We start from the raw sequence: 17,073 nt of genomic DNA, 5'->3' as shown, positions 1-17,073 counted from the left end.
TTAAAGGTCTAGAAGAAACAGTTTGCCCTATAGAGTTCCTGTATAGAGGCCTAGAAGAAGAGGCTCTGCAGAAAATAGTGACCCGGGACAGTGGTTGCCAAAATACAGCTACTGTAGTCCATGAATATTCTGCATTTCAAACTAGACATCTCTAGTCCCTTCAATTCTTTCATCATCTCCCCATTACTCCCAGCTCCCCTAGTCACATACTCTTATGACCTCAGATCAGGCACTTCTTTTGCTTTTATTTCTCCATTTTAGAAAGTGGGACTAATACCTGTCATCATCCAAAAGTGTGAAGGGGGCAGGCAGGGCTGAGAGAAGGACCAATGAGCTAAACTACCCACATTTGACAATGTGTTAAATGCACAAGACAATGATACCACCTCCATTACACAGTGAAATTTTTGTGGGGAAAAGTCTGTACTCATCGTACTTATTTTAAAACTGGTTTAAAGGTAGTTTGAAAGTTTTCAGAGGCAAAAATTATTTCATTCATGTAAATATTGAATCCTGGAGCAGCAGTGAGATAATATGAACTTCTGTTTGCAGTTAAGTCAGTCCATTATTTTACATCTTCTCTTGGCTTCCTGTCATAATAGGGGTATATAGAAACAGGGTAATGTTTACATACATGTGGGCAAAAGTATGTTGGACACAGGTAAATATGGTTACATTAATTGAGGGTCTATGTGCTAAACATTTTACTTATATCACCGTATTTAATCCTTTCAATAATCTTGTGAGATTCTTACTGCCTTTTACAGAAAAGACTGAGCTTATGTGATCTGACTTCCCAAAGGAGACACAATGTCAGGCAGGATTTGAACTCAGGTATGTCTGATTTGAGGGAGCTTTTGTTCTTTTACAATCACCAGACTTCCTGTCATTTACGTAGGCTTCACAGTAATGCTGTTGTTTAAGAAGCTAGCCAGGCTGCAGTGACCTCTTTCTGATAGGTTTAGATGCAGGGGAGGTATACGATTTGTTCCAGATGATTCACTGAGCTAAGACTAAAATCTAAGTTTTCTGACTGTCTGCCAAACTGGAAAGTGCATCTTATGTCCGAAAGATAAGCAGTCCCTTCTTGCTACCGCAATGCCAACACTGACCAAGAAATCAAGAAAGGACCTAGGATGTCCCTATTACTCTCTGGGTTCTGAAATAGGGTCTTGACATTTCACATTGACAAAAGAAGGCCCTTGGAGATTCGCCCAAAAGGCAAGCATGATATGGGGGTCACATTATCAGATATATATCACATATAACCAGAGTTGGGAGGTCAGCCTTCCTTTGGGCTATACTTTGGTCCAAACTTTTTAAAGCTTCAGCTCTGGATTTCAAAATATTATATATATATATATATATATATATATATATATATATATATATACACACACACACAAAGTGAAGGGGGGAGAAAGGAGCAATCATAAATATAATTATTTTATTTATTGAAAAAACATTTGTATGGCTCTACTCTGTGCCAGGTGCTGGTAATTGCCATATATTAACTCATTTAATCTTTAACAACTTTATGCTGAAGGTACAATTATTATCCTAATTTTACAGGTGAAGAAATTGAGACTAAGAAATTAAATATTTACCCAAGTCCAGGGGGAGAAAGGAGCAACATGTTATACCACATGCTATTGTGTGTGTGTGTATATATATATATATATATATATATATATATATATATATATATATATAAAATAGAATACAAATAAAATAAAGATGAGCTGCAGGAGTACAGAAGAAGGTGAAACCAATTCCAAGGATGGGAGTTAGGGAAGGCATCATAGAGTTGGTAAGAACTAAGCTCTGTCTTGAGTCTTGGGTAAGATTTCAACAAGCCCAGCTGAGGCAGAAGGGCAGGAGAGAAACATCAAATAAGCACAGAAGTACTTTCTTATGGCTGCTGTTCAGATAGCTGACGACAGTCATGTGATGCTCTGAGTCTGCCTACTTCCTGTTCCCTCAGCTGTTTAGCTTCTCATTTAGTGTTTAAGAGCTTGGGCGCTGGGTTTGGATCCTTGTTCTGTCACTCATTACCAGGGCCACATTATGACTTTCATGGGCCCTAGGTGCCTTTACCTTGTGGGCCCCTTCCATTAAAGAAAAAACCTACAGAAAATTAGACTTTCCCACTCTTGGTATAAAGACAAATAATATTATATATGAAAACATTTCCTTCAACCTGAAAGTTCATTTTTTTAATCTGATCTTTTTTTTGTGGTACGCAGGCCTCTCACTGCTGTGGCCTCTCCCGTTGTGGAGCACAGGCTCCAGGCGCGCAGGCTCAGTGGCCATGGCTCACGGGCCCAGCCGCTCCGCAACATGTGGGATCTTCCCTGACCGGGGCACGAACCCGTGTCCCCTGCATCGGCAGGCGGACTCTCAACCACTGCGCCACCAGGGCAGCCCTTTTCATCTGATTTTAAAAAGACAATAAAACACTTGTGTGGACCCCTGAATGCATTTTGGGCCCTAGACACTGTATCTACTGGGCCTAATTGATGTCAGCCTTGTTCATTGTAATCTTGGGATATATACTTAAATTCTCAGAGACTCAGATTCCTCATCCACAAGATGGGAATAATGATATAACACCTATATCACAGGTTTGTGATAAGGATTAAGTGACATCTTGCATGACAAAAATTAGCACACAATAAATGGCACTAATAACTATTAGCTATACATATGTAGGGTGACCATGTAATTTATCATTCAAACCGGAGTACTTTTTTTTTTGGCTGCGCTAGGTCGTCATTGCTGCCCGCGGGCTTTCTCTAGTTGCGGCGAGCGGGGGCTACTCTTCGTTGCAGTGCCCGGGTTTCTCATTGCGGTGGCTTCTCTTGTCGTGTAGCACGGGCTCTAGGGCGCGCAGGCTCAGTAATTGTGGCGCACGGGCTTAGTTGCTCCACAGCATGTGGGATCTTCCCGGACCAGGGATTGAAGCTGTGTCCCCTGCATTGGCAGGCAGATTCTTAACCACTGCGTCACCAGGGAAGTCCCCCAGAATACTTTTTTTTTTACATCTTTATTGGAGTATAATTCCTTTACAATGGTGTGTTAGTTTCTGCTTTACAACAAAGTGAATCACTTATATATATACATATGTTCCCATATCTCTTCCCTCTTGCGTCTCCCCCACTCCCACCCTCCCTATCCCACCCCTCCAGGCAGTCACAAAGCACCGAACTGATCTCCCTGCGCTATGCGGCTGCTTCCCACTATCTACCTTAAGTTTGGTAGTGTATATATGTCCATGCCTCTCTCTTGCTTTGTCACAGCTTACCCTTCCCCCTCCTCATATCCTCCAGTCCATTCTCTAGTAGGTCTGTGTATTTATTCCTGTCTTACCCTTAGGCTCTTCATGACATTGTTTTTTCTTAAATTCCATATATATGTGTTAGCATACGGTATTTGTCTCTCTCTTTCTGACTTACTTCACTCTGTATGACAGACTCTAGGTCTATCCACCTCATTACAAATAACTCAATTTCATTTCTTTTTATGGCTGAGTAATATTCCATTGTATATATGTGCCACATCTTCTTTATCCATTCATCCGATGATGGACACTAAGGTTGTTTCCATCTCCGGGCTATTGTAAATAGAGCTGCAATGAACATTTTGGTACATGACTCTTTCTGAATTATGGTTTTCTCAGGGTATATGCCCAGTAGTGGGATTGCTGGGTCATATGGTAGTTCTATTTGTAGTTTTTTAAGGAAGGTCCATACTGTTCTCCACAGTGGCTGTATCAATTTACATTCCCACCAACAGTGCAAGAGGGTTCCCTTTTCTCCACACCCTCTCCAGCATTTATTGTTTCTAGAATTTTTGATGATGGCCATTCTGACTGGTGTGAGATGATATCTCATTGTAGTTTTGATTTGCATTTCTCTAATGATTAGTGATGTTGAGCATTCTTTCATGTGTTTGTTGGCAGTCCGTGTATCTTCTTTGGAGAAATGTCTATTTAGGTCTTCTGCCCATTTTTGGACTGGGTTGTTTGTTTTTTGTTATTAAGCTGCATGAGCTGCTTATAAATTTTGGAGATTAAGCCTTTGTCAGTTGCTTCATTTGCAAATATTTCCTCCCATTCTGAGGGTTGTCTTTTGGTCTTATTTATGGTTTCCTTTGCTGTGCAAAAGCTTTGAAGATTCATTAGGTCCCGATTGTTTATTTTTTTTTTAATTTCCATTTCTCTAGGAGGTGGGTCAAAAAGGATCTTACTGTGATTTATGTCATAGAGTGTCCTGCCTATGTTTTCCTCTAAGAGTTTGATAGTTTCTGGCCTTACATTTAGGTCTTTAATCCATTTTGAGCTTATTTTTGTGTATGGTGTTAGGGAGTGATCTAATCTCATACTTTTACATGTACCTGTCCAGTTTTCCCAGCACCACTTATTGAAGAGGCTGTCCATTCTCCACTGAATATTCCTGCCTCCTTTATCAAAGATAAGGTGACCATATGTGCGTGGGGTTATCTCTGGGCTTTCTATCCTGTTCCATTGATCCATCTTTCTGTTTTTGTGCCAGTACCATACTGTCTTGATTACTGTAGCCTTGTAGTATAGTCTGAAGTCAGGGAGCCTGATTCCTCGAGCTCTGTTTTTCGTTCTCAAGATTGCTTTGGCTATTTGGGGTCTTTTGTGTTTCCATACAAATTGTGAAATTTTTTGTTCTACTTCTGTGAAAAATGCCAGTGGTAGTTTGATAGGGATTGCATTGAATCTGTAGATTGCTTTGGGTAGTAGAGTCATTTTCCCAATGTTGATTCTTCTAATCCAAGAACATGGTATATCTCTCCATCTATTTGTATCATCTTTAATTTCTTTCATCAGTGTCTTATAATTTTCTGCATACATGTCTTTTGACTCCTTAGGTAGGTTTATTCCTAGATATTTTATTCTTTTTATTGCAATGGTAAATGGGAGTGTTTTCTTGATTTCACTTTCAGATTTTTCATCATTAGTGTATAGGAATGCCAGAGATTTCTGTGCATTAATTTTGTATCCTGCTACTTTACCAAATTCATTGATTAGCTCTAGTAGTTTTCTGGTAGCATCTTTAGGATTCTCTATGTATAGTATCATGTCATCTGCAAACAGTGACAGCTTTACTTCTTCTTTTCCAATTTGGATTCCTTTTATTTCCTTTTCTTCTCTGATTGCTGTGGCTAAAACTTCCAAAACTATGTTGAATAAGAGTGGTGAGAGTGGGCAACCTTGTCTTTTTCCTGATCTTAGTGGAAATGCTTTCAGCTTTTCACCATTGAGGACGATGTTGGCTGTGGGTTTGTCATATATGGCCTTTATTATGTTGAGGAAAGTTCCCGCTATGCCTACTTTCTGCAGGGTTTTTTATCATAAATCGGTGTTGAATTTTGTCAAAAGCTTTCTCTGCATCTATTGAGATGATCATATGGTTTTTCTCCTTCAGTTTGTTAATATGGTGTATCATGTTGATTGATTTGCGTATATTGAAGAATCCTTGCATTCCTGGAATAAACCCCACTTGATCATGGTGTATGATCCGTTTAATGTGCTGTTGGATTCTGTTTGCTAGTATTTTGTTGAGGATTTTTGCATCTATGTTCATCAGTGATATTGGCCTGTAGTTTTCTTTCTTTGTGACATCCTTGCCTGGTTTTGGTATAAGGGTGATGGTGGCCTCGTAGAAGGAGTTTGGGAGTGTTCCTCCCTCTGCTATATTTTGGAAGAGTTTGAGAAGGATAGGTGTTAGCTCTTCTCTAAATGTTTGATAGAATTCGCCTGTGAAGCCATCTGGTCCTGGGCTTTTGTTTGTTGGAAGATTTTTAATTACAGTTTCAATTTCAGTGCTTGTGATTGGTCCGTTCATATTTTCTATTTCTTCCTGATTCAGTCTTGGCAGGTTGTGCATTTCTAAGAATTTGTCCATTTCTTCCAGGTTGTACATTCTATTGGCATAAAGTTGCTTGTAGTACTGTCTCATGATCTTCTGTATTTCTACAGTGTCAATTGTTACTTCTCCTTTTTCATTTCTAATTTTATTGATTTGAGTCTTCTCCCTTTTTTTCTTGATGAGTCTGCCTAATCAATTTTGTTTATCTTCTCAGAGAACCAGCTTTTAGTTTTATTGATCTTTGCTATCGTTTCCTTCATTTCTTTTTCATTTATTTCTGATCTGATTTTTATGATTTCTTTCCTTCTGCTAACTTTGGGGTTTTTTTTGTTCTTCTTCCTCTAATTGCTTTAGGTGCAAGGTTAGGTTGTTTATTCGAGATGTTTCCTGTTTCTTAAGGTAAGCTTGTATTGCTATAAACTTCCCTCTTAGAACTGCTTTTGCTGCATCCCATAGGATTTGGGTCATCGTGTTTCCATTGTCATTTGTTTCTAGGTATTTTTTAATTTCCTATTTGATTTCTTCAGTGATCACTTCGTTATTAAGTAGTGTATTGTTTAGCCTCCATGTGTTTGTATTTTTTACAGATCTTTTCCTGTAATTGATATCTAGTCTCATAGTGTTGTGGTTGGAAAAGATACTTGATACAACTTTGAATTTCTTAAGTTTACCAAGGCTTGATTTGTGACCCAAGATATCATCTATCCTGGACAACGTTCCATGAGCACTAGAGAAAAATGTGTATTCTGTTGTTTTTGGATGGAATGTCCTATAAATATCAATTAAGTCCATCTTGTTTAATGTATCATTTAAAGCTTGTGTTTCCTTATTTATTTCCATTTTGGATGATCTGTCCATTGGTGAAAGTGGGGAGTTAACGTCCCCTACTATGAATGTGTTACTGTCAATTTCCCCTTTTATGGCCGTTAGTATTTGCCTTATGTATTGAGGTGCTCCTATGTTGGGTGCATAAATATTTACAATTGTTATATCTTCTTCTTGGATCGATCCCTTGATCATTATGTAGTGTCCTTCTTTGTCTCTTCTAATAGTCTCTATTTTAAAGTCTATTTTGTTTGATATGAGAATTGCTAATCCAGCTTTCTTTTGGTTTCCATTTGCATGGAGTATCTATTTCCATCCCCTTACTTTCAGTCTGTATGTGTCTCTAGGTCTGAAGTGGGTCTCTTGTAGACAGCAAATATATGGGTCTTGTTTTTGTATCCATTCAGCCAATCTGTGTCTTTTGGTGGGAGCATTTAGTCCATTTACATTTAAGGTAATTATTGATATGTATGTTCATATTCCCATTTTCTTAATTGTTTTGGGTTCGTTATTGTAGGTCTTTTCCTTCTCTTGTGTTTCTTGCCTAGAGAAGATCCTTTAGCAGTTGTTGTAAAGCTGGTTTGGTGGTGCTGAACTCTCTCAGCTTTTGCTTGTCTGTAAAGGTTTTAATTTTTCCATCAAATCTGAATGAGATCCTTGCTGGGTAGAGTAATCTTAGTTGCAGGATTTTCTCCTTCATAACTTTAAATATGTCCTGCCAGTTCCTTCTGGTTTGCAGAGTTTCTGTTGAGAGATCAGCTGTTAACCTTATGGGGATTCCCTTGTGTGTTATTTGTTTTTCCTTGCTGCTTTTAATATGTTTTCTTTGTATTTAATTTTTGACAGTTTGATTAATATGTGTCTTGGCATAGTTCTCCTTGGATTTATCCTGCATGGGACTCTCTGTGCTTCCTGGACTTGATTAACTATTTCCTTTCCCATATTAGGGAAGTTTTCAACTATAATCTCTTCAAATATTTTCTCAGTCCCTTTCTTTTTCTCTTCTTCTGGAACCCCTATAATTCGAATGTTGGTGCATTTAATGTTGTCCCAGAGGTCTCTGAGACTGTCCTCAGTTCTTTTCATTCTTTTTTCTTTATTCTGCTCTGCAGTAGTTATTTCCACTGTTTTATCTTTTAGGTCACTTATCCGTTCTTCTGCCTCAGTTATTCTGCTATTGATCCCATCTAGAGTATTTTTCACTTCATTTATTGTGTTGCTCGTCATTGTTTGTTTCATCTTTAGTTCTTCTAGGTCCTTGTTAAATGTTTCTTGCATTTTGTCTATTCTATTTCCAAGATTTTGGATCCTCTTTACTATCATTATTCTGAATTCTTTTTCAGGTAGTCTGCCTATTTCCTCTTCATTTTTTAGGTCTGGTGGGTTTTTATCTTGCTCCTTCATCTGCTGTGTGTTTTTCTGTCTCCTCATTTTGCTTATCTTATTGTGTTTGGTGTCTCCTTTTTGCAGGCTGAACGTTCGTAGTTCCTGTTGTTTTTGGTGTCTGTCTCCAGTGCCTAAGGTTGGTTCAGTGGGTTGTGTAGGCTTCCTGGTGGAGGGGACTAGTGCATGTGTTCTCATTGATGAGGCTGGATCTTGTCTTTCTGGTGGGCAGGTCCACGTCTGGTGGTGTGTTTTGGGGTGTCTGTGGACTTATTATGATTTTAGGCAGCCTCTCTGCTAATGGGTGGGGTTGTGTTCCTGTCTGGCTAGTTGTTTGCCATAGAATGTTCAGCACTGTAGCTTGCTGGTCGTTGAGTGAAGCTGGGTGATAGTGTCGAGATGGAGATCTCTGGGAGATTTTTGCCCTTTGATATTATGTGGAGCTGGGAGGTCTCTTGTGGACCAGTGTCCTGAAGTTGGCTCTCGCACCTCAGAGGCACAGTACTGACTCCTGGTTGCAGCACCAAGAGCCTTTCATCCACACGGCTCAGAATAAAAGGGAGAAAAAGTAGAATGAAAGAATTAGTAGAAGTAGAAAGAAAGACAGAAAGAAAGAAAGAAAGGAGGGAGGGAAGGAGGGAGGGAGGAAGGAAGGAAGGAAGGAGGGAAGGAAGGAAAAAAAGAAAGAAAGATGATAAAGTAAAAATAAAGTAAGATGAAATATAATAAAGTTCCTAAAATAAAAATATAATTATTAAGAGAAAAAAAAAAAACAAAAACGGATGGATAGAGCCCTAGGACAAATGGTGGAAGCAAAGCTATACAGACAAAATCTCACACAGAAGCATACACATACACACTCACAAAAAAGGAAAAGGGGAAAAAATCATAAATCTTGCTCTCAAAGTCCACCTTCTTAATTCGGGATGATTCGTTGTCTATTCATGTATTCCACAGATGCAGGGTACATCAAGTTGATTGTGGAGCTTTAATCCACTGCTTCTGAGGCTGCTGGGAGAGATTTCCCTTTCTCTTCTTTGTTCTCACAGCTCCCGGGGCTCAGCTTTGAATTTGGCAGTGGCGTGCCGCACAGGCTCTCCGGAAGGGGGCTGTAGATAGTGACCTGTGCTCGCACATAGGCTTCTTGGTGGCGGCAGCAACAGCCTTAGCGTCTCATGCCCGTCTCTGGGGTCCGCACTTTTAGCCGTGGCTCACGCCCGTCTCTGGAGCTCCTTTAAGCAGCGTTCTTAATCCCCTCTCCTCGCGCACCAGGAAACAAAGAGGGAAGAAAAAGTCTCTGCCAGCCGTGGCACACTAACCCCCAGCAGGCTGTGTTCACGCCGCCAACCCCAGTCCTCTCCCCGTGCTCCAACCAAAGCCCAAGCCTCAGCTCCCAGCCCCGCCCGCCCCGGAAGTGGAGCAGACAAGCCTCTCGGGCGGGTGAGTGCCGGTCGGCACCGATCCTCTGTGCGGAAATCTCTCCGCTTTGCTCCCCGCGCCCTTGTTACTGTCTCCTGCGCAGCTCCGAAGCTTTCCCCCTCCGCCACCCGCAGTCTCCGCCCGCGACAGAAACCTTTCCTCCTTCACAGCTCCCTCCCACTGGTGCAAGTCCCATCCCTATCTTTTCGTCTCTGTTTATTCTTTTTTCTTTTGCCCTACCCAGTTACGTGGGGGGTTTCTTGCCTTTTGGGAGGTCTGAGGTCTTCTGCCAGCGTTCAGTAGGTGTCCTGTAGGAGTTTTTCCACGTGTAGATGTATTTCTGATGTATCTGTGGGGAGGAAGGTGATCTCCACGTCTTACTCTTCCGACATCTTCCCCCCAGAATACTTTTGAGAGTGGAAGGGGGTAATAATTGGATGGGATGACAATAGGCATAAACTGAGACATAATGGTCACTATATATATATATATATATATATATATATATATATATATATGAATGACCTGCTTTTCTGATCCTTCACCATGATAGTCACCCTCTTGTAGATACCCATCGCATTTTGTCAATGGCTCATTTAAAATATGGTGAACAGGGACTTCCCTGGTGGCGCAGTAGTTAAGAGTCTGCCTGCCAATGCAGGGGACACGGGTTCGATCCCTGGTCCGGGAAGATCCCACATGCCGCAGAGCAGCTAAGCCCGTGCACCACAACTACTGAGACTGCACTCTACAGCCTGCGAGCCACAACTACTGAGTCTGTGTGCCACAACTACTGAAGCCCATGCACCTAGAGCCTGTGCTCCGCAATACGAGAAGCCACCGCAATGAGAAGCCCGCACACCTCAACCAAGAGTAGCCCCCGCTCGCTGCAACTAGAGAAAGCCCGCGCGCAGCAAGACCCAACGCAGCCAAAAAGAAAATTAATTAATTAAAAAATATATGGTGAACAGGAAATTGCTAAGTATGATTTGACCAGGGGAACAATATTTCATTCATTTAATCCAAGATTGTGTTAACTGCTTGAGCAGCTCTGTAACATGGTTGGTCTGTTGAACAAAATCTTTAGCTTGTTATAATTTCTTAAAGATTACCAGTATCAATTTTTTTCAAAATTATGTCTAAAAAGTCTTTAAATATCTTAGAATGTTACTGATCTGGGCTTGGAAACTTCCAACTCCTATAACATTTTATTTATTCCTATATTGAGTGTTTACTTCTGTGTAGTATAACTTACTTGTGTATGTGAATCCACCTCTCTGTAAATTATTGCTCAAGGGCAGGGACCATGACCTATACATCTTGTCTTGAGCATCACCTTGCATAGTAGCTGAAACAAAGTAGGTACTCAACAAATGTGTAGGAAATGCATTAACACATGAATGCATGAATTTAAAACAGCTATACGTTCTTTTACCAATACCTCAACTATTTTGGCATTCAGCTCCCTCTTAGTCATATTTATTCTATCCTCTCCAACTTGAAAATATTGATTGCTGTTGTTTTGACTTGGAAGCTATAAATAAAATATAATTCAGTAGTCTGGGTTTCTTTTTGTTATATTATGTATGTTATATTCAGGGTGACCAGATGTTGCAGCCTGTACAGCTCAATTAATGCCTGTTATGTTTAATGCCACTTTCACTCTCAAAAGTGTCCTGATTTGCTTGATAAATTATGTGTAGTCATCTTTCTTATGTCATTTTCCTTCTTCTTTCTGTTCAGAACATAACCTAAGATTCCCTCAGGTTGTCCTGTTGTCCCCAGTATGTCTTATCTTATAGGCATGTGTCATTTTTACATTTATCCTAGCTAGGTACTGTCTGCTACAGCTTCTCTTCACTTCTAGAAAAGCCAAAAGGAAGAAGTTTAAATTGCAGAGAATAAGGCTGGAAGATCAGGACTACAAGGAACCACTAAACAAATACTTGTATAAACTACTGAGAGAGTTGTGGACTCTCTTTCCCTGGACCTTGACAGATCAGCTCAGCATTCGTCTGTTGTGTATTATGCATGCAGAGGCCTGCTTGATGGCCTTTGGAAGTCCCTCTCAGCTCTGAGATTCTCTAAATACTTTTTAAAGCTAGATTAGCAGTAAAGGTCAGTGACCTATATCTGGGGCTAAAATCAGCATACGATCCCTGGATGGATTAAGGCACAGCGCAAGAAAATCTCTGTTAGGAAAGGAGCAGATGGGTGGCAGTCTAGACATCTCTTAGTGGAATTTCTGGGTCCATCTTTCTCAAGCTGGTTCCCAGCCTCATCCACAGAAGTCAGGGGCAGTAGTAGCCTGTGCCCTATGCTGCCTGAGTCATGTTTCTACTCCTCACTTTCCCACTTAGGAGCAGCTGGCTTAGCTTCTGGGATGGGAGAGGGCAGGGTGACCAAAGCCCCATCTGCTCTGAAAGCTCCCTAATGACTGGGAACTAAGTAAACAGCAGTTTTCTGAATCAGCCTCTTGCATAACTTTGTCATTTAAGGTCAAACTTTTCCAGTATTAGTGAGTTACCGTTCTCCTCTCCAACCCCCATGCTACCCCACTTTCATTTCCAGCTCCACCCAGCGCTGGTTCCTGTTGCCCAAGTAAAATAATGCCTCGGTGAACTACAGAGTAGCTTTCAGTCCCCTCTTGGGTTTTGCTGAAATGGCCCAGGAATTCAGAAATGGTTCTTGCCCCCCTGCAGGGTCAAGATGATCTCTGCAGCCCCCTCAGCAACACAGAAACTTTCTTCCTCTGCCCCTCTGCATTGGGTTCCATGGCCCCTCATTTCAATTCTGCTTCCCCTGAGGAGGAACTCCAGCCGGTGGGTAACATATCAAGAGGCTGTGGGCTGACCAGGAGCCTGGTGGCTCAGTGCTCAGCAACAAGCTTTTGGCTTGAGTTACAGTGGATATGAGGCCATTGATTGAACTCTAGCTTACAGATGAGGAAACTGAGACTGAAACAAGTGTATAACTTGAGCATAGCTGGTAAGTGACAGAGCAGGGATTTGAAGCCAGGTTTTGCAGATTTCAAAGCTGAGCCTACTTCTGGTCAGGTCAGCCTAAGAGCTTCCCACCTCTTTTCCTTACTTCCCAGGAATGGGATGGGTTGAGGAGATCAGGTGCTCCCTGTAAGACTTTTTAATGGTTTTAGAGCATGCGAAGGCTTCAGGCTTCTTAGGGTCCAGGCAATATGCAATCAATTAGCAATCCCTCCTGCTGAGAGACGCAATGGAAATGAACTTGCATTAGGCCTGTGTAAACTGTTAAAATTAGGTCTTCTTGTGGTACAGTCTTGGCACGAGTCAAAACACAAATCCAACTTCAATAGCTTTTTCTTAAAGAGAATCTTTTCTGCAGATTTTCTTAAAGGGGCAGCACATGGGTTTACACAGCACGGCAAACAGTGAGGCTTGATAAAATCCCTCTTCTCTTGTCCATCTCCACAGCCACAGTTCAAATCTCTGTCTCTTTCTGCCTCCCCCTTCACACTCTTTCTTTCTCACTCTGTGTTGCTCTCTCCACTTCTTCCTTTTCAACACACATAAAAACTTGTTCTCTGGCTTCCCTGGTGGCGCAGTGGTTGAGAGTCCGCCTGCCGATGCAGGGGACACGGGTTCGTGCCTCGGTCCGCGAAGATGCCACATGCGCAGAGCGGCTGGGCCCGTGAGCCATGGCCGCTGAGCCTGCGCGTCCGGAGCCTGTGCTCCGTTGTGGGAGAGGCCGCAACAGTGAGAGGCCCGCGTACCGCAAAAACAAAAACAAACAAACAGAAAAACTTGTTCTCTTTGCCTTCAGGCTTCTGGGACGTGTAATGCCCTGGGACGTCTAATCTGTCTCTTGCTCTGGATGTTTTTCACCCGCAGGGAGAATCCCCACCCTTAATGCTAGTGAATTCTGAATTCTGGTTTCCTTCTTGTTAAAGCTGTGTGATGCAGAAATGATCATTAGATTATGCAAATCCTGAAAAACTGATGATATTATCAATGAACATGATGTTCTTAATATTTCAGAACAAATTTAAAACACTTAGGCTTGTCTTTTATGGTCTTCTTGTATCTGAGATATCAAAAAAACCTAAATTCCTGCTTATCAAGAATTGACATTTATTGAGCACCTGTGACATGCCAGTCCCTGTGCTAGGCAATTTCATCCATGTTATCGTATGTAAACTTAGCCAGGTGTGGTGTGGATTTTTAACTCTCACTTTATAAATTTTCCAAAACTAAGGTTCTCAGGGGTTAAGTCCAATGTTACACAGAGCGAGGGTTGAAATCTGATTCTGAAACCCATATCCTTTCCACTGTATCAAATTACCCCTTATAGCTGAAGTGAGATATAAACAATAATAACAGTTACTTTATGCCTAAAAATATTTGAGGCCACTTCTTAATACTACTCTGTAATTATTAAACATAATTTTGCCATTGAATTAAAAACAATTTAATGATAACCAAATTTGGTGTTCTCTACACCATAAACTATAAAGTAAAAAGCTAGTACAATTTTTATTATAAATGTTTGACTAATCTACAGATATACTGTCTTTTTAACACCCCCCCCAAAAATCCTTAAGCCTTCCCTTTTGGAAAATGTTTGCTAAACCTTTTGGTCAATGGAGATTTCGCTGAGAATATGATTGGATCAACATTAAATATATGAGTCATGTGGCAATGATATTTTTAAGAGAGGATTATCCCTTTGTTTCCTTTTACTGTTTTTTTTAAATTAATTAATTAATTAATTTTTGGCTGTGTGGGGTCTTCGTTGCTGTGCGCGGGCTTTCTCTAGTTGCGGCTGGGGGGGCACTCTTTGTTGCAGTGCGTGGGCTTCTCACTGTGGTGGCTTCTCTTGTTGGAGCACAGGCTCTAGGCACATGGGCTTCAGTAGTTGTGGCATGTGGGCTCAGTAGTTGTGGTTCACAGGGTCAGTTGCTCTGTAGCATGTGGGATCTTCCCAGACCAGGGATCGAACCCATGTCCCCTGCATTGGCAGGTGGATTCTTAACAACTGCGCCACCAGGGAAGTCCTCCTTTTACTGTTCTTATCCTAAAGAAATCCCTGTATAACTGTTTGTGGGATAGCCATCCAACTAGCAAAATAACATCCTTTCTAGTGGGATTTTCATTGTCCTTTCTGCCAGCTATGGGACTAGAACCTACATGGACAAACTGGTGGAAGATAAAAGCAACTTGAAATCAGGAAACTTGGGTTCTTCTCATGGCTTTTCTTTTGACAAGTCACTTCACCTCTCTAAACATTATTTTTTAAGGATTTATACTGAGTCATGAGAGAGATGGGCTGGTCTTTCGCACAAATGGTTTGGCAAGTTAATTCAGTGTATGTGAAATTCTTTCATATTGCTTGTCTTTCTTAGTCAAAAAGGCTGAGTTGAAAAGTGAATTAACATCTCTGAGAAATGAAAACATATGCCCCCACAAAAACTTGTACATGAATATTCATAGCAACTTTATTCATAATAGTCAAAAATTGGAAACAATCCAGGTGTCCATCAACTGATGAATGGATGAACCAACTCTGGAATACTATGGAATACATACCATGGAATACTACTAAAATAAAAAGGAACAAACTAATAATATACACAACGATCTGGATGAATCTTTAGGGAATTATGCGGAGTGAAAAAAAACAACTTAAAAGGTCATATACTATATGTTTCCAACTATATAAGGTTCTTGAAGTGACAAACTTAAAGAGGCAGAGAACAGATTAGCAGTTATTTGTTGTGATAGAATTGTTCTGTATCTTGACTGCAGTAGTGGATATACAAACATACATAGGTGATAAAATTTTATAGAGCTAAATATACCACACATAAGTACAAGTAAAACTGGGGAAATCTGAACAAGATTGGTGGATTGTATCAATGTCAATGTCCTGGTTGTAATGCTGCACCATAGTTTTGCAAGAGGTTACCACTGGGGGAAACTGGGCAAAATGTATAAGACATCTCTCTGTATATTTCCTACAACTGCACGTGAATCTACATTTATCTCAAAATAGAAAGTTTACTTTAAAAACAAAGTAAGTAAATAAGGTTTCCTTTTGTCCATTAAAATGCCCTAACCTGAAATGAAGTGTTGAGGCTAAAGAGAAAGAAATTCCAAAGGGTTTAGAATCTCCTGGGTGCTAATTTTAGGCACAGTCTTGTCTGTGCAAATACAGCAGCAGCTGCCTTGAAAAGTCTTTGTTGAGCAGTTTTCTGAATGGCTCCTTTGATCCTGTCAGTTTCTGCAGTGGGTATATCATGGGTAGACTTGCAAGTTGGTTAACTTGGCTCCAGGGTGGAGAGAACCACAGCTCCTCCTTTACTCTGTGGGTACCCCACTTCGAGTTCTATGGGCTGGCTTGACAGGGTCCAGTCCAAAAAATCAGCTGCATCCTTGTGGGAAGGGGGAAGGGGTAAATCTGGCTGTCAAGCACCAATGCATAGCAAAGGACACAGAAATGTTGACTTAAGAGTATATAGTGCTTGAACCCGTGTCCCCTGCAGAAGCCCGTGCACCGCAACAAAGAGTAGCTCCTGCTCACTGCAACTAGAGAAAGCCTGTGTGCAGCAATGATGACCCAACACAGCCAAAAAAGAAAAAAACGAGTATATAGTGGACAGAGGAGGATCAGGAATGGAATCTGGCAGCTAAGGTAGAAAACACTCAACTTTTTGTTTTTCCCTAAAAATGCACTAGCTTATATGTTCTGTATTTGTCAATAATTTTTTCCCTTTTCTTCTCACATAGTTTGCTCCTTAACTAGGGGGAAGCCAGGTTCCAGGTGTTTTGAGAAGTGGAGCTTTAGAATTTCTATAGCAGCTTCGTGCTAGATTGCATCCATACATTTAATTTTGTGCTAGTTTTTTTAATCATTATTTTGGAGGAAAACATATTAAGGAACCTGGAATCAGATGCTCAGCTTTTAGATGCTTTTGGTATAGCAAGTTTGCTACAAGAAAGTAAAACTTTAGGCTAGGGGCTCTCTAAACAAGGGTGAACTAATGACAAAGTTATAAACTAGTCAAAGTTGTCTTTCATGACTCCTGCCTTCACCCTTTGTGTACTCTTTTTTCCCCTCGTTGGGACTCCTTCCCTCCTTGCCCCACACCCAACTGTCCAGTATCCTCATAGCCTCTCCTTACAGACATTTTAGAGATTTTCTGTCTGGAAGGACACAGGAGAAGCTGATAACAAAGGAGGAGGGCTGAGGAACTGGGGTGAGGAGACTTACATTTTTACTGTGCATCATTTTGTGCTGTTTGAATTTTAAATATCTGCATGTACCACCTATTGGAAAAATTTTTTTTAACTTTTTTCAGTAAAGAATTTGCTATCTAGGCAGTCCATGGCATATAATATTTTGGGAAAAGATGGTCTAGGTTGAAGTGATGTAGATCAAACCTTATTTGCTTATAAAAGTTTTCGAAATAAGTGTTTGTGTTCTAAACTGAAAGCCTGATGCCAATTTTTTAAAAAATTAAAATGATTACAAATATCATTTTTAATCAAATGCTAAATGCTATGCTTTAGAC

The sequence above is a fragment of the Lagenorhynchus albirostris genome, chromosome X (genome assembly GCF_949774975.1).
Source record: "Lagenorhynchus albirostris chromosome X, mLagAlb1.1, whole genome shotgun sequence".
In the NCBI taxonomy this organism is placed as follows: domain Eukaryota; kingdom Metazoa; phylum Chordata; class Mammalia; order Artiodactyla; family Delphinidae; genus Lagenorhynchus; species Lagenorhynchus albirostris.
Note: the sequence above shows the minus strand (reverse complement) of the source record.